Source organism: Corapipo altera, unplaced genomic scaffold (genome assembly GCF_003945725.1).
Source record: "Corapipo altera isolate COAL_440 unplaced genomic scaffold, ASM394572v1 1, whole genome shotgun sequence".
NCBI classification, from domain to species: Eukaryota; Metazoa; Chordata; class Aves; order Passeriformes; family Pipridae; genus Corapipo; species Corapipo altera.
In genome coordinates, this window is record NW_020884873.1 from 3,781,273 (window position 1) to 3,805,338 (window position 24,066).

General features: G+C 40.8%; 1 protein-coding gene across 7 annotated transcripts in view; it reads left to right on the forward strand.

Annotated features, from left to right (window-relative positions):
• The window catches only part of SOX5 (SRY-box 5), a 640,197-nt gene that overhangs the window by 288,478 nt on the left and 327,653 nt on the right, over positions 1 to 24,066 (forward strand). For all 7 annotated transcript variants that reach the window (XM_027659186.1, XM_027659196.1, XM_027659172.1 and 4 more), the window contains one exon: positions 11,540 to 11,700. The gene's annotated coding sequence lies outside the window, so the exon portion shown is untranslated. The remainder of the gene's footprint in view (positions 1 to 11,539; positions 11,701 to 24,066) is intronic.

Here is a 24,066-nt window from a genome sequence, read left to right on the forward strand (position 1 = left end):
TGCAGATATCATCACTTCTGCAGCAATTATCCGGATTGTTTGTTTAGTGGGAACATAGTTTCAAGTAGGGGTTGGTCAGCGGCAATCATGTTGCGTGACACAGCTGAGAGAAATGACAAAGAATATGTAAAGTCTCACACTGGGAAATTTTACATTGCACTGAGTGTCTACTAGGGGCAATCATTAGGAATTTTGAAGGTGAGGGCCATGGCTGTTTCAGAGAGAAATGTAAAGGAGGACAGCGAGGCTGGTGCTTAGATCTTGGGGAGAGGCTGGGTTTTGGCATTCTGTTTCATGTGGAGACCAGCAGTTAATGCAGTCCTTGTTGAAACTTGAAACAGCTCTATTAGTAGCTTGATTGGGGAGAGGAGAAGAGACCAAGAGTAAACAAAAATGTGCGGTCTAGAGATGGGCTTAATTGTGCACAATACATCTTGCCTCTGTGCGGCTTATTCTAATCACTCCAAATGGCACCACACACGCTCACACACACACACACACACACAAATTTGATCTGCTCAAGCAGATAAAACTGCTATGTGTATAATACTGCCAGGCTAGGAGGAAAAAAAAAATGGACATCTGTTTAACAATTCTCTATTGTAGACAGGATCATAGAAACACTGTTGCCTGCCTGTCGTGTTCAATCAAAATGAATAAAATGCTGATTTAAAAACAGAGAAAAAAAAAATCAGGCAGAAGAGCGTCTCGAAGTATTTGCTTACATTTTTTTCTTTTGTTTTGTTTTAATTTCAGCAGCATGATGAGGAGGGGGAATCCCAGGGGCAGGGGGAGGTTTCAGGAACAGTGAAGGGAAGATTTTGTTTTGGTTTGGTTTTTATCCTCCGTACAGCCGAGAGAGGCAAACAGCAGTCGGAACTAATTGTAGCTCGCTCAGGAAAGTCTTCATTAGCACTTGCCACACATGGTTACCAGATGTGCCGAAGAAGGGGTGGGAGGAGGGAGGAAGGGGTATGTGGAGAATGGGCTACATACTTAAACCTAATAATCTGTCTTTTGTTTTCAGGTCTATTGTGTTGGGGAGGGGAAGAATGGGGAGAGGGAGAAATCCTGGCTGCTTTTGGATGCAGCCAGTCCCTACTTAGATGAATGGCATTCCTTGTCTTGCAGCCTTCTCCAAGGAAGGAAGAAACCCTCAATCATGGCCAAGTAAAGAGGGATTTATTTATTTATTTAAAGGCTATCAGTGAACTATTATTCCACTGAACCCAACTGAAAGTGTTTGGATAATCGAACTGGTAAGCCACTATCTTTCTGGCCAGCTTGTGAATTTAAGCTGGGGTTTTTTTGTGAGCTTATGGCCTCACAGAATATCAGAGGGGCTGTTGAACTGTCAGTTCAACAGCAGCATCATCTCTGTTCACGTGTACTTTGCCAGTGAGCGTGAGATGCGATCAGTGAAACCAAGTCCAGCAGGAAGGTAAGAGCAGCTCTGTGGTGCTGTCAGTCAGCCCTGAGGTTGTCATCTTGGTCAGATGTTTAACCTTCTGCCTGTTGCTATTAAAACAAATTAAATAGATCTTCCATGCATAGTGGCTGTTGCTGCTGCAGACCAAGTCATGGTCTTGCCACCCACAGAGATGATTTTGACAGCAACCAGTGTTAATTTTACTGCAGGTGTTTCCAGACATATCGCTGGTTGCTCCTTAGGAAAAAAACATCCTCCTTTTTCTTATTTTGAACTGACCATCTCCAGGGGGATCCTGTGAGGGTCAGCCCCACCATCTCCCCCTGTTTCATCAGCACTGCAGCTTTTCTCCCCTCTCAGTCCCTGCAACATTCCCATAAGGTGCACATTTTTCATACTGGCATTGTCTGTGCTTGGACATCCTCCTTCTCCCTGCACTCCCCTCTTCATTCCAGTGGTAGGAGAACATCCCTGTGTCTGGTCGACAGGGCTTAGATGACTCTTCAAACTCTGAATAATCAGGGCTGAAGGTTTAATTATGGCACTACACATGATATCCACAAGATTTGTCACTCTGGTCATGTGAGAGAACAGCACTAGATGAACTTTTACTAATTAAGCACTCCGTTTCTCTTCCTTCTTAAAACTGGAAGGAGGTATAAATATGGGAAATCATTTATGTTAATGCAAAATAGAGACATTTTTGGAATCTTAAATAATCTGAGTAGAACCTAAATCTTTGTGGCTCTGGCCTTGTTTTATCCAGCTCAGTTTGCCAGTCTGTAATCTCATCCTGCTTTGGAGCCTGGAAATGTTCTTGCTCGCAATCTCAAAGCGGAGCAGATGTTGCATAAATAGAAAATAGGTTGTGTGCACAACCTAATCTAAGCACAGGGCACAGAAGGAGGTTTGGATGAATGTAAGCTAATCAGGGCACAGATCTGCTATACTTCGGGACTTAGGACCAAATTTTTTTCCAGATCCATTCTACTTGCCAGATCCCAAATATGCCATTCATTCCCCACCCCCACCCCCCTCCCTGCATGGCAACTCCCACTTGGAGCTTTTTTCATTTTTATAAGAATAAAGTAATGCCTGTCAGCTCAAGCTCACAAGCAAAAAGCTTCTTACCAAAGAATTGATTTATTCCATTCTTTCTTCCATGTTTGACTCTCCATCCAATGATCTTGTTATTCCAGGTCTGTGTTATTCAAAGTCCTAAATTCATCTTTCAGATTCCCTCAAAGGAAATAATAAAGCCAAATCACTTAGATGACTTAGTTGTATCTACCCTGTCTACTGTAGGATTGTAGAATCTCTTTCAACCTGTTGAAGCAGAGTCACTGAGTGTATGGCTTCCATAACTGTCAGAAGTTTAATAAATTAACTGCCAGAAAGGCCCAAGGAAAAGTTTATAAAAATACAACCTATTTACCATTCCAATTTTGCTATAGCTGCTATTGCATCAGTTGTTTTCTTAATAAAATGAAGTGCCATATTTGCAATTTGTATGATGCTATACCAAATTATTTACACAAGAATGAGCTGTGGTTGTGCCAACACGCATTATGTAGAGACAATATCTCCACTTAAAATATTTAGTGTGTAGAAAAAAACAATACTGCGAACTTGATGTTTCTGTGAAGTTTTCTTTTTTTCTGGTGATGCATATACGTGCGTTTATTTTTTTGAGTGCTACCCACTGAATGGTTTCATGTGTGAGTGCACCCACAATGAGTTTCATGTGTGTTACTGCCTTCGTGGTGAAACCTTAGCCACGAAAACCAGGTATCAGCTGATTTTCATTGTCGTGTATTCCACAGATTTAGTAGTAAAATTTGAAATGGCTATTGATGGCTCAGATGCCTGTGCTTGCCACTCAACAGGTTTACAGTTACTTGGGGCTTCAGCAGAACTTAGAAGTGCTTTCAGAAATTTGGCACACTGAATATAATTTTAAGACATTGTTCATATTATGAACTTCATCTTTAAGTTAATTTAAACATTTTATTAACTTGGAGTTGGAAAGCAGAAAGATCAGATTTATTTCCTGCTTTTTCTGTGTTTCTGCGTTGAAGTCAAGGTTTCAGGCACAAGGCAAATATTTTTATGCAGATGCAAAACTAATCAACCAAACATGAAAATACTCCTGTGGGGTTTCCTTGAGGCCTTGCTGGGGATACTGAAATGCGAATAATATATAATGCAAGTAATATATAATGCAAATAATAAATAACATAGTATGAGTATTGTAAGACAGTAGAATTCAGTTAGGAACAGAATGTATTGGGTGACCCACATGAGCTTGTACTACCGCCCTTTTTATAATGCTCAAAATCGCATGTTTTTGCTGCCTGGATCTTCTATCAAGCTTTTTTTACCCTCACAATGTTCTTCTATAATGTGCTCCATCAAAATGCATGTTTCCTCACAGATGATGTCATTTAAGCGGAAAAAGAATTGTAAATCCTTCTTTGGCCTCCTGTAGTTTTTTCCTGGGTAGCTGGCTGAGCTCAAACTACTTCTCTTTCTAGTAAGAAATGATATATAAGTAATCAATATCATTTTTTTTATGTGCATGTCAACGGTACAGTATGTAATTAGAGAGTATCCAGCACTATGCTAATGCTGCACAGTAATTGCATATGGCAGCATTTTTCTCCCCATGATTTTGCAATTTTTCCAGCACAAAACAAGTGACCAACACGACAGGCAGGAAAGTTTCATTGTAATGTTAGGGAAAATCGAGAAGAGCAAGTTTACTGGGGAGAGTACAAATAGCTTTTCTCTTTTCCAGGGTAATGACTTGGAGATAGATATGCAGTTGCAGCAACATGAGGTCCATCTTTTTGTCACCTCAAAATGAGGTTCCTGTGGTGTGCTGTCCGGGAGGAGCCAGCAGGCTGCTCAGGGGAAGGATGCTGGCACGGGAGATTGCAGCCTGCTTTGTTTGCAGGGCGGGAGCAGAGGAGCCTGTTGCTCCCAGCCTGCTCTGACTTCCAGTAAGCTTCCAGTACTTATTGATTTGCAGGTGGTGACTCTAAACCTGTAAAGTTTCCAGAAAGGCTTGAGACCTTCTCTTGTTGGGTCTCAACTGAGACCCAGAGTAAGGCAAGGTGGAAACTTATGTGCAAAGAAAGGTGGTGGTAAAGTATAAAGGTGTATTTTGGCATATATACCACCACCCCTCCCCTTTTTTTACCTTTGAGAGAGATATGGGATCAGATTGAAATATTTGAGTGATCCTTATCTTTTTAATTTTTAATGATTGAGCATTTACAGTTTCATCATACACACGGGAAGAAATGTAGCTATGGAACAAGAACCATTCCTGACTGAATAAGTTTATTTTTATTTTGTTTTGCCTGGTTCTGTTTCAGTGGCAAAACAGATTAGTTTCCCAACACAATGCCTGCAATTTTATCATGAAGCTTACAATATGTAATGTGTCTTGCAAAGCCCTGTTCTGAGATAACATAAATGTGTGAGAATCTCTACCTCCACTTGTGGAAAAAAATTAAAATTTTACCACAGTGAATTGCAGTGAAAAACTTGAAAATATGGCATTGAGGCACCCTAAAGAAGTAAGAGAAAACAAAAAGGATCTCAAATGCACTGGAAGGCATTTATGTATGGTTTAGGGTGGGAGTTTTTTTTGTTTCTGAGCATCACTGTTTATGGCAAATGTTAGGACTTTTAAGTCCTGGTCCGATGATGTTTGGGTGGCTGGGAGGAGTAGTACCTAAAATATTCTTCAGACTGTCTCCTCAAGTTGTTTAGTTTCTCCCATGCCAGATCAGTGTGCCTTATCCTTGGTTTTTCCCTTTCCCCAGACTCTCGGGTCCTGGTAGTGCTCCTTTACCACAACTGCAGAGGTCTCAGCTTCTCTCTGGTCCCGGTGAAACCAAGGTGATTGAGAGAGCAAAGCACTTCTAGTCCTCCTTTCCCCTCCCCCCCAGGCTCAACCTCCATCATTTCCCTGTGTGTTGATTATCTTCATTTAGATTTGGCCCCGGGAACAGTGAGTTGTGCTGAGGAGTCATCTGTCTTTTGCATTATATTTTAAGGAGAACAGAAAGCAAATGACACAGAGTATAAAATAAGTACTTAAGTAAACATTTTAATCTCACTTGGGGCAGTTTGACAAAATAATGAAAACATACCACGTGCATGTGTGTCTGCACATAATCATTGTCATCCTCGTTTGCTCTTATTGTCAGTATCCCTGGAGGTATTTAAAGGAAGCGTGGATGTGGCACTTAGGGATGTGGTTTAGTGGTGGACCTGGCAGTGCTGGGTTAAGGGACTCAATGACCTTAGAGGTCTTTTCCAACCTAAAAGCTTCTGTGATTCTCGGATTTTAGGGAACATTGTGCCTGTGATTCAGGGTGAGCCTTGGCTCGTGGCAGCCTTGCAGTGTGACTGAGCTGTGTCGCTCTGCAGATCCCACTGGTTTAAAGAACAGCCTCTGTGTGTGAGCAAGTACCTGCTTTTAACACAATGTGAGGATCAAGGTCTCCGATGCTGAATCTTCAGTTTCGTCTGCTGAATTTCAGCCTGTTTCCGATCTGTGATGGAGCAATGAAAGCAATAGTTCTTTCTAGAGGTGAGGCCATACTGTAATGCAAACCAGGAAAAGAAATCACGTCCCATATTGGCTTGTATTTATTTCAAATTCTGTGCAAAAATTTTAGTAGGTTTATCTTTTCACCGCCCCATGCAACTATGACCTTTTTTCATCAAAAGCAGCAACAATAATTCACATCAGTGCATTATCAATTATTTATACCATTAGTGAATTTGAAACAAAATTAAAAATGCCAAAAAAAAAGATAACTATTTGACTATAGGAACAGTAATTTCCAGGTCATTTCTTGACTTATGTGAGCAAATTTCTTCCAGTTTAGGAAATTCAGAATTATTTTCATTTTGATAAGAATGGAACATCCATTCAACAGACAATAAAAGCTTTTTAAACCTGTTAAATACTATGAAGTAGATGTGTACAGCTAATTAAAGTATGTGTTGAATAGTAATTATGTCATCCTGAGGGATTTACAAATAGAGTTGAGTTAAAATTTGATTCAATCTTCTATCATTCACAGAAGGTGCAAATTATTATTCATTTAGCGTGCTCTGATTTCAGTTCTAACGGTAATCCAGAAAAAAGGGAGAGGGATTTCTGTTTTATCAGCATTGTTTAAGAACTAAGATCCCTTAATTATCACACTGTACCAATAGTCTGCTTCCCAACTTACTGAAGCAGTCATTCAGCTTTGAAACTAACAATTTACCCTCCAAGCAAAGAAAGATATAAGAAAAAGTGTTTAGTCAGCAAGCAAATACACCAAATTGTATGTTTTGGCTTTTGTTGGTGTTCATGTTTCTGAGCTGTGCAAATGTGAGTCACTTACACAATACCCTTCAATCAAAGGCATCAAAGCAAAGGAGACAGATTTCACAAGAAAATGAAAAAAAAAAAAAAAGGCAAAGGTGAAATAAAGCTTCATAAGATCCAGTTCTTTCAATCTCCTGAACCTCTTTCCAGGGTCTTCCTTTTTACTTAACATGGATAGACTCTTGATCTTACTGCTTGGTGTAATTTCTCATCATGGTGATGAAGAATTAGGTAAGATTCCTGATAACTTTGTGGAAGTATTATAGATTCTTTTACAAGGAAGTTACTACTGTGTTTCTTGATTCATAACAGTAATTGGCAATCCTCATAATTACTATTAAAGCTGGCCAAAAATGAAAAAAAAAAAATTGTTTCATGAAATACTTTTATGTCTTGGAATGAAAACTGTCTCTTTCAAGGAAATTATTAATTTCCTAAGAATCCAGAAGACTCCAGGACCTACAGCAGTAGTGGCAGAGTACTTGAAACAGGTTAAGGTTCTGTTCTATCTGAAAGGGTGGTCGGGCATTGCAATGGGCTGCCCAGAGAAGTGGTGGAGTGACCATCCCTGGAAATGTTTAAAAGACATGTAGATGTGACACTTGGGGACATGGTTTAGTCATGGGTTTGGTAGTGCTGGGTTAATGGTTGGACCTGATGATCTTAGAGGCCTTTTCCAACCCAAATGATTCTATGATTTGAAGATTCAGCCTCTTTAGCTGCTGGTACTTCTCTCCTGCATGTCTGAGCTGTCATGGAAATTTTATCAAAATAGTTATTTTCTTGGTAATATTTTTTTTTTTGCTGCATTTTCTTTTTTTTTTTTTTTTTTTTTTTTGGTAGGAAAAACTTTTCCTGCAAAATTTTCTCACGAAACCTATTTCTTGCATTAAAAAAAAAAAAAATAAAAAAAATCCGACAGTAGCCATATTACCAAAAGCACAAAACATTACTCCACTTTTTCCATAAAATAAGAACATGTAATCTGTGTGGATATGTTGGCAGTTATTGTTTGGACTCCTTGGAAAGTAAATTTAGTGTGCTTAGACTGGATATGTTTGTTGTGAGGTTTTATTGCAAAAAGATAAATGTTCTCCTGCACTACTTTTTTTTTACAGTAGGTGTTTTCCTACTGATGTCAGTGGGACTAATCATGTAAATTAAAATGGCTTTATGGGAATAAGGGTTGTGCATCCTGCCCTGCTTTATGCCAGCCAGAACTGAGGAGCAGCCACCTCTGAGAGAGGGAGAGCAGCAGCTGCCCAGCAACTCTCAGAAATGGTGTGCAATCCTTTAAGTTGAGCTTAAACAAAGGTGCTGGACTTCTTTGGAAAAATTACCCAGACGTAAAACCTAATTTGCTGTGTTCTGATTTTATCTTTCTAACCGAAGTGGCATTTTGGTAAGGTGAATAGGAGAACCCACATTATGTTTGGTTGGTTGGGTTGGGTTTTTTGGAGGGAGACAAATGGGCTTGACATAACTGGTTTTCTCTGCACATCCCATCGTATTTAATCTTTCGACACAGCTGCTTGCTTACAGTACAGTTTGGAATACTATCCCCTGAAAAACTGGCCCTATTTGTTTCTCGCAATCTGGCAGAAAACTATCATATTTATGAGGGGTTTTTTTCATGCAGACTCTTAGAGTGCTTAATAGGGGTGGCAAATATTGTAATAGAAATGGAAAGTATTCCCAGTTCTTAGCAAGATAAGGAAATGTTGTTTCTTATCTGTGATTTGAAAAGAGATGAAGGGTCAGTGAGGTAGAGATACATGAAAGCTATTGCACACTTGGTAGAAGCTGCAAAGGACGAATATCTCTCACCAGCAGCTTGTTTGAGTGGAAGGGAAGAGAAAGAGGCAGCTCCTAAGTAAAGAGAGAGGATTAGAAAAAATGTCAAGTAAAATCAGAGAAATTTGTTGGTTTGTTTGCTTAAAGAAACAGGTACACAGCTTTGAGATGGTTAGTGAAAAGAAAAGAGCAAGTCAAGTTGAGGGCAGCTTTAAATGCTTGCCTGTTGTTGACACTTTGGGATTTATAAAAATTCATAGGTCTTTGGAGATAGCTGAGAGAAGCAAGGAGAATGGGACAGGCTCTAAGACACCTCTGATTTTGAGGGATTGCATGGAAGTACAGGTCAGTCTGCTGGTCCCCAGATGTAGCTTGGCCAGGGCTTGCCTTTTCTTCCCAGCTGCCTCAGTGTAGCTGTGTCAGAGAGGCAGGCAGTTGTGCTGAAAATGGAAGGGGGAAAGTTTTAGGCTACGCCTATCCCATCAAGAGCAGCTCCTTGGAAGCTGTTTTTTCCTCAGCAGTGCATTCAGGAGCTATGAAAATGGGCAAAGTTTGATTTCAAGATGCAGAATACGTGTGCCAAACTTGGTGGTGGGGGCTGGTTGGGTCAGCAGAATTAAAAAAATTCTTCTCCTCGTCATCCTCAGCAGACTTGCAGCTGATTGTCATCTAAAGTAAGCTACAGGAGCTGCTGGCATTTGGGTTGGAAAAGGAGCTGATGCCCCAATATCTACCTGCCTCTGCCTTCTTCTGTAGAAAGCAGAAGAGAGCTGTCCTAAGCACCTTTTTGTTGTAGTATTACAATAGCAGTGGATTTGATCATTGTGGCGAGCTATTTTTTTCTTAACACATCAGCTTGTCTTGCGTTTATTTGCACACCATTCACCAATAAGCAAGAGGTGCATGTCCTGTACTGAGAGGAGTAACAGCCTCTCGTGGGCCTGGGGACCTGGGCTATGAACTTAGGTCCTAAAAAATTCCTTAGTGTGTGCTAACTAGAGAGCAAATCCTTTGAGGAGAGACTGAGGGAGCTCTGGTTCTTTAGCCTGGAGAAAAGAAGGCTCAAGGGAGACCTTATCACTCTCTGCAACTACCTGAAGGGGAGTTGTAGCCAGGTGGGGATTGGCCTCTCCTTCCAGGCAACAAGTGACAGGATGAGAGGACATAGGCTCAAGCAACACCAGGGGAGGTTCGGGTTGGACATATAAGGAATTTCTTCATGGAAGGGTTACTAAACATTGAAATGGGCTGCCCACGGAGGTGGTAGAGTCACCATCCCTGGAGGTGTCTAAGAAATATCTGGGTGTGGCACTTAGTGCCATGGTCTAGTTGACAAGGTGGTGATCAGTCAGAGGTTGGACTTGATGATCTTGGAGGTCTTTTCCACCCGAAATGGTTCTGTGTTTCTCCTACTGTTGAAGAAAAACTTATTCTTATGTAATTAGAATACATGGGAAACGTGTGGCCAGGCTTTCCCCCATTAGATTGACAGCTACAAGGTTAACTAAATTTAAACATGAAAATATAAATTCTATATGCAGCTGACACACAAGAAGTTGAAGCTTCATGTGCAACAGTATTGCAGGGTGATGGTGTGCAGCCTGAGTGGAGGCCACTCAGATTTTATGCAAGCGAGCCTTTTGCTTGCCTCAAAGAAATTACATGAATGAATACCAAGATCAGACAGTCATTTTCCAAAAAGGTGCTGCAGAATGTTTCCCAGTGAAGATTTTTACAGTCGAGTCAAGGACTGTAAAGTCTTTAACTGTATGTACTCAAAAGGCTACTGTCATTTATCTATATACAATGAATTATTGCATATAGATAAATGACATCTCTCTTAGAGAAGGGACAGGCTGAAGGAGCTGGGCCTGTTCAGCTTCAAGAAGAGGGGACTGAGAGGGGACCTCATCAATGTCTATTTGTATCTGAAGGGAAGGTGTAGAGGATGGACCAGGCTCTGCTTGGTGGTGCCAAGCAGTAGGACGAGAGGCAATGGGCACAAACTGACACACAGGAAGTTCCACCTAAACATGAGGAAGAACTTTTTTTACTGTGTGGGTGACCAAGCACTGGAACTGATTGCCCAGAGAGGTTGTGGAGTCTCCTCACTGGAGATATTCAAGAACCATCTGGACGCAATTCTGTGCAATGTGATCTGGGATGACCCTGCGTGAGCAGGGAGGTGGGACCAGATGACCCACTGCGGCCCCTTCCAACCTTAACCATTCTGTGATTCTGTTTCATATCACAGAATAATAATAACTTGAGGCTCAGAATTTATTATAAAGCAGGAGGATTTCTTCTGAGAGGGTAGTGTCTCTTTGGGACAAGGAGATGAAGAACAGCTCCACAGCACCTGTAGTAAGAATAATGGAAAAGGACAAGCTTGTCCTCCCATTCATTCTTACTGGGATATGTGCACAGTTTGCCTTCTTTGACAAACGAGTACATAGGCTAAAGTTTTGGAGCTGCACGCTTAAAACTTGTATTTTACTTTTGCACTGAAGAGTAGAAGTAGCTAAAATAGCTGGTAATGCATGTTGCTGAGCTTCTAATAGTAACAGATTTCAAAAATTATTCTTACTTTTTGGAGCTGGTAGAATGCTTGAGAGATTTATTTCTAGCAGAATTTGCATTCCATATAATTTGGATTTAATAACGTGGTATAACACAGGCAAAAGAGTTTCTGAGTATGTGACTCTGCTTTTCCATGGCACAGTATGTATTTCATTTTAATTTTTGGTTGCATGCTAAGAAATCAATATGTAAAGCAAGAGTGAACTGATACTTATAAGGAAAGCATCAGAGAAGTTGAATAGTCATTTACTGGGTTAGTATTTAAAAGTGGAATATTTCTGGGTGGGAAAGGGCTTCAGAACAGGGCAATTCATGAACCATTTCTTCCCCTCCAACAGCTAATTCAGAGACAGCAGGTGTGTAAGCAGCCCCTTGGAAAGAGGACCAAGTTTAGTTTCTGACAGAACTGAATGGAGATGATCCCAAGCTGAAAGTCAAAACAGGATCTTCTTTTAAGTTCACCGAGTGACCTACAGTTTTATTCCAGCGCCTAACACAGGTAAGAGACTTCTACAGAATCTTCATCTGCAATTCCCAAGGTGTTTTAATATGTGAATCCTAACTTTTATCCATTGGTGCCGTCAGGTTTTGAAACTACTGGTACAGTGCCAGGTACTAGTACCAGGTTTTGGGTGGTTTTATTGGCCTTTAAGGTATCTCTTGGCAAAATCAAGTCAGAGAGTCATGAAGCATTTGTCAGCAATCCTACAGTAATGAGTTCATACACAGAATATGTTTGGGACCAGAATTTGAGATTAAAAGAGAACTTAGATTGCTTAAATCTTTGTATCTCATTTCCCTGTAAATCAGGAGAGATTTGTTTGGGTTAAGCAAAAGGTCTACATCAAGGTGGGAAGTGGTGTTGGCTCTTGGCCCCTTGCTGGAGCTGATTGCTGAAGAAAGCAAATTTGGTCCTGAACTGTGTTGCTGTTACAGAATATACAAAAAAACCCTGGCAAATGAAACCCTGAGAAATTCCAGCTTGGCTTTTGAAATGCTGTGTATAAACACTAGGGATCTGTCTGAGAGAGGATACCTGCCCCATCCAGGCTGGACCAGCTGCAGGCAGCTGTGTGGCAAACTGATGTTACTGTGCTGATGGGCAGAGAGCCTTCTGGGAGAGGGGGAGCAGGAATTGATCTCCATGTTGCAGGTCTCTGCCTCAAAGCTTCTTTCTTGCTCCTTTTCAGTTTCTGTAGGCTTGCTCTTGACATGAGGGGCAGACTCGGACTTTTCTTTATTCTTTATGTAGAATAACTGTGCAGTCCATATAAAATGCTCTGCTGTGTGAGTTACTTGAGAAGTTACATGCTCTGTGTCTGCTCACTGGAGGGACAGTTTATTTTAGATCATGAAAACTGATGGCTGCTTTGCTCCCTCATCATTATCATCATTTTATTGGGGGTGTGAACAGCAAGGAAATATGAGATTTTGTGCTCTGTGGCTTAGTTCTGGTCAGATAAGTCTTCAGGGTGCGAATACTCTTCTTCCCCACAAGACCCCAGTATTAAGATGTAGGCAGAGCACTGAAGGTGTACAACACATCCTGTTTTACACTCCCCCAGTGCTGTTTGTTGTATGTGACTGTGTGATGCTGAATGAAGCACAGCAGTTTGTGGCTTCTGCTGCTGCTGGAGAAGACCCCCCTCAAAATGAGGAGCTGCGTCTGCAGCTGCATGGGCAGTCAGAGCCAGGGAGCTTCCATGGGGCAGCAGCCACAAAAGCTGCTTTCTGACAGATAGTGTCCTTATTCCTTAATCATTAGCCCTAATGAAGGGGTTTTGTCAAAATGAAAAAAAAAAAAAGGAGGGAAAAGAAAAAAGAAACTGAGAAAGAAAAGAAACAGACAAGAAGGAGAAAAGATGGGGAATAGTTAGGATTATCTCTGTGCCGTCTCTCAGGTCCAGTGACAAGACGACTACAATGGGCAGCTTTCAGGACTGCATATGGTCTTCCTTCCGAGGGAGTTGATTAAGCGACTCCGGATGAAATTGAAATCCTGTGATTTGACCTTTGTCTGGCCTGGGAGGACTGCAATTCGCATAACAATTTCCTTTTGTTCTTTGTTTGGAGTTATTAATCCAACATGAGCCTCGAATTAATCAGGGGTAGTGCGTTGTTACATTTCTAATTCACAGCTCCACTGCTTGTGTCTTTTTTAATTAAGGCCGAATGATAGCAGGCCTTAGCCCCTGATTGCAACACTTACTAACCACACATTGAGGGATGAAGAGGCTAAATAGGCAGAATGAGATTACTTCAAGGTTTCACTTAATTGTTTTCTTCCTTTAAGTAAGGAGCACTGAGTGAAGGTTTTTAATGCCAGGCCGGGAGGGTTTTTTTATATGTGTGTTACGTGTGTGTGTGTATGTGTGTGCAGGGGCAGGGGAGGTTATGACTGGTGCACCAAGGACTCAGAGCTCTAATGGCTCAAGGGTTTGTAAAATTGAAGCCTTTGGTTATTGATTTAAACCATTCCTCCCACCTCCCCTGGGGGCCAGGGGCAAGGGAAGGAGGAATAGAGTTGAAGAACATTAAACTTAAGTTAGCTGCATGGATTTTCTTGTGTCCTGCGTGAACCCACTTGTTTATGTAGTTTTTTCTTGCCATTTGCTACTGGTTCAGAGGTAGAAAATGCAGGAAGATTGAAGGCTATAAGAGATGCTAAAGAAATGTGTCGAGACACACAAAGGTCTCCAAAGCCTGGGAGTGGTGTAATAATGATAATAAAATAAAGGCGAGCCAGTTGTGTCACACGCCAGGTCTTGCTCATACTGGAGGATGTTTGAGTCATGTTTCAAATGCTGCTTGTAAATTTGTACTTCCAGAGCAGTTCGAGGCCACAAGGGCTCAGGTGCTGTTCCAGGGGAACAGTGTAGATGATCTTGGTTAGATTCATGCTGTATAACTCAGTCTGTGCCAGCCACTCGGGATGCTGGAAAAGAAAATGCACTGAGTGCCCATTTATTTACACAAATAGTTCTGCTAGCTTAAAAAAAAATAAGAAAGGGATGACAGGATTCATTTTGCAGGATCAGGCCCAGTGTTTTGGCCTCCTATGGTGTGGTACATTGGATATGATTGCTTTGGAGAAAGGTTAATATTTATAGTCCCAAACCTTCACATGCTGAATATACAGAAATCCCACTGAATTCAATTTGTGCTGTGCGCCTGCAATATCAGATAGAGCTCTGTAATTGTGGGAAACTAAGTCTTACTTGCTTATTTCATCCATCCAAGAAGCTGGATGGATGGGGGAAGCACTTGCTTGGAAGAGTTAATGTTTCTGTGTAAAATGGCAAGCTGGTGTTAATTATACCAGGCTGTAGATATAGAGCTGCTGTTCTGACTCTGGCACGGGATACACAGGGCAGCAACACTGTTCCTGCTTTTCTAAATGCTTGGTGTGCAGTGGCTGTTCCACACAGGGTTATCTAAGAATACAAAGATAAAACCTCTAGATAGATTAAGGTGTAAGCTCCAAAGGAGAAAAATGTACCAGGTAAAAGCTTATTTCTGTGTTTAGAAATCTAAATTGTAAACTGGGTCTGCTTTTTTAGATGAGCCTGAAAAGGACAGTCTATATTCAACCTTCCATAGAAATGTATATAGTACGTGGAAACAAAAAACAAGCTAATCACAAATCTTTAGGCCTTGCTTTCAGTTGGTGCAAAGAAGCACCAGTGACTTCTATGATCAGTAATGTCAACACAGGATTTACCCTGAATTGGGTTCACAGGTTCAAAGGCATTTTCTTCACTCTCCTGCTCTTTTCTTAGGTGCTGCCTGATCCTGTGTGTCAGGATACTTCTGGTAGATTGCCAGCTCCCGTGCTGGGAGAAGTCAATGGGATAAGAAGATGCTCAGCATTGGTTGGAGTAGGGCTGCCTGACAACCCGTTCAAGTACCTTACGCATTATTTTGTTTTTCAGAACCAGTTTTGATGCTCTTACATTAAATAACACCTTATTCTGCAATTGAATCAGACTTTGCATGGAGAGAATAATATTGAGTAAGCACATGAGAACTTGACAATCAAATCACTTACTGTTGTTTATTTCCATTTAAAGACTGAAGGCTTACCATTTGTCACCTTGTTCTCTTTTTTCCTAGAAATCTTTATAGATGTTTGTTTCTAGCAGACACAATTCCAGAATGAAAATTGACTTTTAGTGCCATTCTGTGTTTTAAATCTGCATGCTTCTTTTTTTTTATTATTGTTTTAATGTTCACTGCTGTTGATTTAAAGGTGTCACATTACACTTCCAACGGGTCTCAGGATGAATAGGTACCCCCATGTGTTCCTTGTGTGAGTGTTTTGAATAACATCTTAAAACCCAAAGCCCAGTCTGTTCTTTCTCATGGCAGTGGCCATTAGAATGGGCATATTTGGAGTACTTCTAAAATCTTCTTCTTCTCCTTATCCTTGTTACAGCATAATGTTCATCATTGATGTATTCAGTAGCTCTCCTGAGCAAAGTCATAATACCATTTAAGTGCTTTGAGATCCTTAAAGATGAAAGAAGTTCTATAAACAGATGGCAGTTGTATCACAGTGCTTCTTGGGATGCTTAACCCTTGACGTGAACTGTCTTGCAGGACCTTGCTGTACAGCTGGGGCCAGGTACGCTGTCAGTAGTTTTCAGCAGTTGGCCTGCTCTGTATAATATGACATTTCCGATTCTTTTCAGTTACTCTGTAAAGGAAATTAGGCTTCTTGCCATACTCAGGAACCAAAAGATGAGGCCAGGGTGTGTGATAATGCTTTCCCATCCTTGCCCAAAGTGGCTATAGTTGCACTTATTTGAGGGACAATCCATTGATCTGTAGTTCTTGAATATTTGCAGCCGCACCAGTCAGCACTGATGAGTCCACACATAAAAAAGGAAGGACTTATGCTGCTCCTGTTCTTCCTGACAATTTTAGACAATCTGTTGCTATTTATTAAGTATTTCTGTGAGGATCAAAACTGCCCTGAACTGTCCCCTCTCCTCTGGCTCTAGCAGGGATGTACTCCTCACGTCTGCAATGACAAGTCACCCTTGTGCAGCAAAACGCCAAATTTCAGCAGCAGTGCACCAGCCTCTCCTCCACCGCGCGTGGAGGTGCTGACACTCCTTCCCCTTGAAACCAGTGGCAGGTTGGCCCTGGCCCGTTCCATTTCTGTGCTCTCCCCTTTCGGACATAAGGTAGAGATTACGATTTAATGGTCCTTTGAGTTGCTTGGCGCTCCTCCCTCTGCGCTGTCTCCCCGTGATCCCCCTTCCCGCGCCCTCCCTCTCCCCCCCCCCCCTCAATGGGAGCCTTTGATGTTGCACAAGAGAAGACTGTTGGCTAACAGTCTGGAGGCTGCTTCGTTTGAGCTCACCACCACATGAAAACAAATGCGATCCATCATATTTCATTAACTAGCTGCCCCCTGTTCGGGTGCCCTTTTTTGATGTCAGAGCGCATCCTGACAGAAATCAGAAAGATATGTGTGATTAAGACCAGTACTAATAGTTAGTGCATTGTATTGTAAATTACCTTTCTGGGCCCTGGTACTTTATCAGCCCCACTGGCCTTGGCTTGGGTACATTTTTGACTACTCTGTATATACAGTGTATTAGCGCAATGGAGATCATTATGTGGCCTGTATTTGAGTCATTTTTATTTAAGATGCCAAACAATAAGCTGTTGATTGGGGGAACAAGAGGCGAACAATAATGTTCTGTGTCACATAATACACCACCATTTTCCAGCTTTGCTTTAGAAGGGCCCTCTTTATTGTTTTTGTATAAAAATGGTTCTTAGGAGGAGGAATATTTTGCTGAGGTATGTCATTATTTTGCAAATTTCTATTATCTCATCATGTTGTCTTCATTGTAAATTGCAGCTAATTAGGAACCTAGTTAGAGCCCCAGCTTTGAGGCTGGCTTTTTTGTGAAAAGAGCCCACCGATTACCGCACTACAAGAGAGGAAGGGAGAGAAAAAGGAGATTAATCTGGTTACCTAGGCGACACTCGCTTCCATCTGCGAGGAACAATACATTTTTGTTTCCTTGGCTCAGTTCAGATCTGTTTTGTTTAGGGGGGAAAAAAAAAGAGAGAGAGGGAGAGGGAGAGAGAGAGAGAAGGGGAGAGAGGGAGAGAGAGAGGAGGCAGCCCCACAACAATGCTGGACTCTGTCTGGCCCCGGCTTACCCGCTTCCATCCCTCCGCAAGTTCGGGGTCTCGGGGGAGTGGGAAGATGAAAGAGATAAGCTCCAAAGTTGTCAAAGGTCGTAACCTTGCCACACAAAGCCAGCAGTTTTACTTCTAAATCCCCTTCTCCCGAAAAGCACTTAATGAAATAATATACTGTGCTTCTCAACACCCCGTAGTCTTTATTAAGCAGCAAGGCCCCAGAGATGGTGAATTTAAGGAGTCGGTTAAAACTTCTGACTAAACAGTTGCTGACTGGGAGCGTCTACTGTAGATGTGATGGGGATTTTCCGAGCGACAGAGACAACTTTTCTTCCACTGTCTCTCGTTAGCAATATTGTGGCTTCCCTGACACATGTTTTATAGCTGCCTTCACGCAAAAGGCAAAGGTCTGTGAAGGCAGGGCAGTGTGATTCTTTTTTTATTTCATTTTTGTTTTTAATTTCTTTCTGGTTACCTTCACAAGGTCATGGCTTAACAGATGACAACGACCTATATCTTTCTTGTTGTGCATCAAACTATTAAACCCTTGCATGGCTTTTGCATAGGGTAGACAATGCAGCCATGTTATTTGCTTCTTATTTTGGAGCAGCTTGCCAGAAAAGGGACGGAGGTAATAACCAGAGCTGATAGAGCCTAGCTAAAAGCTCAGAAATGCTCATGAGCTCTTGAACTGAATTGGCTAAACCCACAGCCTTTTGATAAGCATAATGCTTTCTCCAGGTGTTATGTCATCATGTATAATGTTTTACTATATGGTAGCATTATGGATGATGACATAAAGTCACAAAAATATCAAAGTTACCAATTTTAGCTTATCTGAGCTTTCCAACCCTGGACTGTGCTGCTGATAAAATCAGAACAAGTATCAGGTGAACAACTCTAAACCTCCTATTCTGCATTGCTCTGAAGTACTGTTCTTATATCTTCTTCTTCTGAAGAAGCTTCTAAGAGCTGCTTCAGTGACTGTGTGTTGCTCCCTCTGACTGGAAATGATGGTCATCATGTTAAAAAATTACAAATGTTCAGGAGGAAAGAATGAATGAAGGTACAGCTGCTTGTTTGGGTGGGCAGAGCGAGACACCTTGGAAGTGAAGTCATTTGAATTTCTAGTTCTGCCAAGTGCTTTCTGTGGGATCTTGGGCAATTAATTTGGTCTACTTCTGCCTCAGACCTTGACCTGTAAAGTTGGCAGAGCTATATTTCTCTGCCGTGGAGGATAACTTGAGTTTTAATTAATTAAGGACTTAGGAAGAGTTTGAGATGCTTGGATGCAGAGCTCTGGGTGTATGCAGAACGTTTAATCCTTACCTATTCTGCTTCAGTAAGTGCCTTGTTGGGTACACCCGAACCAGTTCTTCTGAGAAGAACTCTCATGTGAAAATTAAATTAATCCTACTTGACTTTGTTAATTGGAGAGACTTGCTGAGATGTTTTGCAGACATTTGGATGGAGCAGTTGTCACCTCACAGACAAATTAGCCCACTGTTAGCTGTTGTAGGTGTTGTTTTACAAGCTCTGATGAGAATGTCCACAGTAATTCTGCAACATGTTAAAATGAGGTGAGGGAGGAAAGATTGCTCTGTGTTATCCATGTGCAAAAAAGAGAAGGACAATATTTTCAGTACACAAATGCTACTGTTTGAGGCAAAGATTTGGTGAAGTAGCAATTAAAGACTTAGCAGTATAAAGAAAGGAAGAGGAATATTTTGCAAGTTTGTTTAAATAGCAATTTTTTATTTTAGTAATAATGTTAATTCTGAACAATTAGAATGCCCTAAATTGTAGTGGGGTGGAAATTTTCACCCATTAGTAGAAAGAACCAGCATGACTCCACATAACAAGTTAAAAAGTTTATTCTGAACTACATTATAATTTGGAGAGACTTCAGGGTTAGCCTTCCTATTCTTAAAGATGGGTGGGGAGGGGCACTCAATAACTTTTCTTGGCCTACATTATTCTCTCATCTCGTGGAAGAGGTTGATAGTGATGGAGTATGGACAGAGTCACACTCTGTCCTCATTTAACTCTTTGTTAAACAGACATCATAACATGATAGTCATATTACTCCTACTGGGGTGTATGCATTTGGGCACCAAAGAGCATTATCTCCAGCTAGGAATTATCAAGGAAAGAGAAAAAAAAGAAGAAAATGCAATGTTAGTTTAAGTGACTGCTGAGGAGAAACAAGAGCATGGTTTGTTCTGATCTGGTTTCGGTAGGTCTCAGAAGATCAGGAGTCAAGAATCAAAAAAACATTTTAGAAAAAAATGTCCAGACTGGCCCAAGCATGAAGGGCTTTGTTGAATCCTGAAGCTACAGAGATGGAAGAACACACATGCAGAATTCTGGTTTACAGTTGAGATTTCTTAATGCCCCAACCAGTTGGGTTTTTTTGAGACAGTGAAGGTAAGATATGCTCTGCACTGCAACCTCACAAACTGTGGCACCAATGGACTGCTGCCCCCCTAACACCAACCTGGAGCATGGGATGGGGACAGGTTTCCAGAGAGTAACACCAGGACCTTATTCCTGGAGACTCTAACGTTTCCCTGGAAGGTCCTTCTGTCTTTATTCCTAATTGGTAAAATCTGCCTGGGCCTGTCAAATCTGACAAAATAAACCCCAGAGGGGACTATTGCTGCAGCTTCACATTGCAACTTTTGTGTTACGTTTTGGAGCAACCCAGAGTGGCATCTTGTTAGTTTGAAAGCTCCTCAGAGGGTTTCTGTTCAGGCAAGTCCCTTATCAGAGCCAGTTTAAGAAATTTAGCTCTTAAATTCTGTTTCTTTTGAAACTCTTTTTTTTCTGTGTTCTGTAATGGTTTCCCTGTGTTTCCAGTCCATTACTGTCAGTTCTTTTTGGGAATGTCAGATTGCATAAAAGTTGATATAAACATTCAGCAGAGCTTGAAGCAACCCCTGAATGAATTTTGTCTTGGCAAACCTACTCCTTTACCAAAATAATTTCTGAATAATCATTGCAAGGATGAAGATCTGTGTTATTCTAAGAATTGGTAATTATTTTTCATATAGGAGTTTGAAGAGATGGGAAGAACTCAGAGGGACAAGTAACAGTAATTCATGTTTCTTGATCTGGCACTTCTTTAGATAATTTTACCTTCCCTTTCAACTTAATGAGAAATTTCCCTGGGAGAATAGGATGCATTGCAAATGTTTGCTACATAAGCAAGCCCACAATTAGCCACTAGCAGTGGACTGTTTGGCTGTTTAAACCGTGGTTAGAGTCGGAATTTAGGTTGGAAAGAACCTCTGAAAGCCATCTGGTTCCACCCTCCACTCAAAGGAGGGCCAACTTGGAAATGGGTTCAGGTTGTTCAGGATCTTTTTCAATTTCTAGGCACCTGGTCCAATGCTGTACCTCCCTCACTGTCAATATTTTTTTTCTATATATTTGATAGGTATTTCCTTTATTGCAGTTGCTCTGCTGAACAGCATAGCCTGGATCTAAAAGCATTTTAGTCACATTTCAGGACCATGTCAAATGTCATATCTTTTTGGTAGAGGGAATTTGCATGGTACAGGATTGAATGTTAGTGTAATTATTGGCAAGCATGGAAGATGCCCGCCGTGGCTGGATCCCCTGAGATGACAAAATTATTGGGGTGTATTGCCTATCAGAGGACATGATGCTATTGAGTAACCACCTCTCTGCCTCTGTTTCTCTCTCACTAATACAGTTACCTCATTTCTGACAAGAGAGAAGAAAGGATGGGAGGAAAAGAGAGAGAAAATCCTTTTTCTGGAGCAAATACAGTCTAAGAGACCAGTGTTCTGTATACACATGAGTTGTAGATAGTAATTTGGTTTATCCCTTTCTAGGCCACACCACGTCAATGGCTTGACTGGGGGCAATTGGAAAGGAGTTCAAGCAAACAGTTGCTGATCACTTTTACTTCTTCCTTACTTTATTTTTATCCACGGTTACCCAGTGCCAAAATGAGAGGACTCTTGTGTATAATTTGTATTTTCTCTGTGAACAGGGAGCTATGTTTAGATTCTCATGACTGAATAAATTTCCTCCTGATAAGAGCTCTCTTTAAGACAGGCCCTATCATGTGAGATTGTCTCTCTGTTCTACTTCATCCCTTTCTGCTCCTTCAAAAGTGAAAAAGACCAGTAGAAACTGATTTTGAGAAAATATCCTTGGTTTAAAGGGTTTCCCAGGTTAATATGGAACCAGCAGAATAACTGTGCCTTCCTCTGCAAATGAAACTGTTCTCTATTAGCTTTTGAGAGAAGCTGACAGATACACCCTCTATTTCTTCACGAAACATATGTTAGAGATCTTTGAAGAGGACTTCAATACAGTGCAGAGAGATTTTGTTGGCTGCTTTGTCAAATGCTTTGGTTCAACAGTCCATAGAATAAAAGAGAAATGTTGCCAGCAAATACTATTAGAAAATCATAAATTAAGTCCCAAAATGCAAACTTGGCATAATAGTCCTGGTATTATAAAATAATATATCCTGCATCCTCTTTTCTTTGCCTTTTTGTTTCTGGACTCCGTCAGTGCATTCAGCTGATGCATTCTGGGTGTTAACATTAAATCTCAAATTTTCAAAACTGAATGCCAATGTGATCCAGTGTGATCATTTGATTAGATCACTGGAAGATTTGTGAACAATGAAGGGTGAATCTCAAAAGATTTAGTAAGTCAGTTCGGTTTGGATCAACTCCTGGAGACTGGAGTGACTGTCTGTACAATTCAGGCAGTTAAACAGGTTTTCCTATGAAATTGCTAGAATTTTGACTCCTGCTTAGTGTTTGCCAACATGCACATACTTCCTGTGATAGATGATGGCAGGAGAAAGGGTTGGTTTTCATGGAAGTACTATGACCTTTGGAAAAAAAAAAATTGGTTACAGAAAAGTTACAGTATCACTGTGGGAGGGGGACTTAACAGAGTTCCATCAAATATCTACTGCAGTCAATTCACATGCTTTGCAGTAGATATTTGATGGAACTCTCTTAAGTTCCCTCCCACAGTGATTCTCCTTGAGCAATTTTATGAAGCCATCCTCTAGATGCAAATCTACTTTTTACTTTCTGTCTTTGAATGTTGTACCTGCTGTAATTCCTGTAAAATTAATAACTGAGTAAGCAGGAAAAAAAAATAGTTTTCCTGTTAATTGTTATATGTTTGTTGCATATTTGAGAGATTTTATTCTACTCCTGATCCTGCTGATATTTAGTTGTGTGCTTGGCTATGTGTAGGTCAATAGTTTGCAGGTCTTGAGTACAAGTTATTGTCATTATTGCTGAAAACACCCTTTTAGACAACAAAAAGGAAGTGAAAAGTAACAAAAAAAGAATGTAAAGCATAGGTGGTTAAAGTGTATACAACATTTATCAGGCACTCGATTTGGAACATTTTATATATGTGTGTATTTGTAATTTAGACATTTAAAAATGTCAAGTTGATTGGCTTCCTTTCAGAAGATGGTTTGGTGGTATTTTCTTTACTAGTGCCCCCTGTGGACCTGCATACATTGATTGCTCTTTCTTCAGGCTTTCAGTGTGAAATTTTTCGTCACATTGATGAGCAGTAATTGAAAGAAAGAAATAAATGAAGGGAAATGGAGGGATTGATGGTTTTCCATACTTTTTAAAAAAGTGGCATTCTAAGTCAGATTGAAACAGAAAAAGACAAGGAAATTAAGATTTCTTATGACTTTTTCTTTCTTAGCTATGCTTGTATATGATGTTATAGTCAAATTCCCCAAACTAGGCTGATTGCATACACTGGATTGACTGAAGTCTTTTATAATTTAGTGTAAAATCAAGTACACTATGCACTATTCTCCATACTTTCTCAACTCTTTCTGCCATCTCATGTATATTCTGGCCTTTAAGCCAGTCTTTCTATAGATAGTACTTTGTAGTATGTAAATGTTTCAGCAGCTAGATGATGTCTTTGGCCAGCAAGTCAATAAAACTTGCTGTGAATCTGCACATTTTCTATTGCATTCAACTTTTATGCTTCCAGAGTGAAGATGATTAACTTTTAAAAAGTTTGGAGAACTTGACTTTAAACATTGTTGACAGTTTCAGGAATCATTGGGCAGCCTGACATAATGTTATTCATGATGAGAGCACTGTCAGCACAGATCAGGAGCGGTACCAGAGAGAAATGTAAGGCGATATTTTCGCTATATTTTGTGGGGATTTAGCTGTGCGACTTCTATTAATAATGGGAGTTTTGCAGTTAAATCCCCGAGCATCGTCCCCCCCGAAAAATGCTGAAAACATGCCCTGTAGTGGGGCTTGAATTCAATTTTCTGTTGGCTGTTGTTTGGACATTGAAGATCATCATGTCTGAGCAGTCGCTGTGGTTTGAGTTTCCTTCAGGTGCTGCTGAAGAGTGAGTAGGGAATTTGTCGTGGTTTAACCCCAGCTGGCAACTAAGCACCGCACAGGCGCTCGCTCATGTTCCCCCTTGAGTGGGATGGGGGAGAGAATCAGAAGGGTAAAAGTGAGAAAACTCGTGGGTTGAGAGAAGAACAGTTTAATAATCTAAATAAAGTAAAATAATAAATTACTGTAATGAAGAGGAAAGTAACAGAAAGTGATAAAAATAAACACCGAGAAAAACAAGCGATGCAAATGAAAAATTATTGCCCAGCACCAACCAATGCCCAGCCTTTTCCTGAGCTCCTGGC